Here is a 1,530-nt window from a genome sequence, read left to right on the forward strand (position 1 = left end):
GTGTGTGTGTGTGTATATACACACACACACACACACGTCTGGTATTGTAATCCAGTCAAACTTTCAATTTTATGGGAGGTTTCATACAACAGGATCTGTCTGGAAAATAAAACAAACTTACATACAATCTAATAAAAAGCAATCAAAAGCTGAGGCTAACCTTCGCTAACATCAGCTCAAAATAAAATCACATGAAAGTAAATGATCTTTACTTAGCAATACTGGAGAGCAGTGTACCCATCTTCGTATTTTCTATTGCACTTTTTATATCATACCTACTTAATAGTTCGTTATTATGTAATTTAACGTATACTACTGAAATAAAAAAAATCAGGCATACTTAAAACCTTACTGTGATCGACACTTGTTGAAATAATAGCCATTTATCTGGTCTAGTCGGCACCTGGACTATCAAAGAAAACGGGACTCACAGTCACTTCTATCCACAGAGTACGAAACAACGCTCCCTTCCTTCAGCTACAACTATAAGAAATCTCTTATTCATTGTGAGACTGCATTAAAGCATGAATAGAATTTTTTTCCAACGGATCCTTCCTCGATTTTTGATCATCCTCGCCTTTGGAAATAATAATAACAATAATCGCCGTCCATGGAATGTATGGACATCCACAATATTAAGATAAAAACCACGAGAAAATGTAAAACCTCTATACATTTATAGTTTGATACATATCCATTTGCCCACCATTGTGGATCCATACATTTCCATTGCCACTTCAAGTAACTAAGTACATGTCTTGCTTATCCTTTATTGTATTCACTAAAGGTTTCGCCACTATGTACTGTGCCCCCTGTGAGGTTTGAACTCACGACCCCTGGTTTACGAGACCAGTGCTCTACCACTGAGCTAAGGAGGCTTGTATACTATGAGAGATTTTTTTGTTATAAATTTTAAGCACGCTGCTATTGTGTGAAATGTCAGCTGGACAAAGTGGAGGGAGGTGGAGAGGGCGAGGTAGTGTGAGTGGGAGGGTCGGGAGAAGGTGGGGGGGTGGAGGGTGGAGAGAGGGACCCGTGGAAGGTAGACGGGGAGGGGCGAGTGGGAAAGGGAGGGGGGCTACGGGGGAGGATGGGGGGAAAGGGATGATGAGGTAGGAAGAGGAGTAGGGGGACTGAAAAATCCTGTACCTTAACTTCACATATTTAAACAGTGGTTGGTATTTCGCCTTTTTTCCTAATTGCCGGCTGGTTCTTTCATTCATACACGTGCCCCCCCCCCTCGTAGTTAGAAAACGGGGTCACTGATTTACTATGAATACCTTCCCCTCTTCTCCTTTTCTGCATGAGGGGACGGAAAGGGGGGGGGTCGCCGATTTAATGAAGCGGCCTTGCTGTGGATGTGCTGTGTCTTGGGACACTTCTTCTGACCCAGGGCAGTGGACGGGATGCAGGGATGACCCGTCATCCAGGAGGTGCCAAGATAGGAGGGAGGGAAGAGGGTGGAGGGGAGTGGAGTGTATTAAGGATGGAATGGGTGGGAGTATTTCCTATGCCTTTGTCTTTTGGCTA

At 43.7% G+C, this 1,530-nt stretch overlaps 1 non-coding gene across 1 annotated transcript; it reads right to left on the bottom strand.

Annotated features, from left to right (window-relative positions):
- Positions 1-806: 806 nt before the first annotated feature.
- TRNAT-CGU (transfer RNA threonine (anticodon CGU)) lies at positions 807-878 on the bottom strand. Its single transcript has one exon. It is a non-coding gene; the product is annotated as a tRNA-Thr (tRNA).
- Between the last annotated feature and the right edge of the window lie 652 nt (positions 879-1,530).

This window comes from Oratosquilla oratoria, chromosome 18, assembly GCF_046742065.1.
Source record: "Oratosquilla oratoria isolate Oo_2021 chromosome 18, ASM4674206v1, whole genome shotgun sequence".
Taxonomy (NCBI): Eukaryota; Metazoa; Arthropoda; class Malacostraca; order Stomatopoda; family Squillidae; genus Oratosquilla; species Oratosquilla oratoria.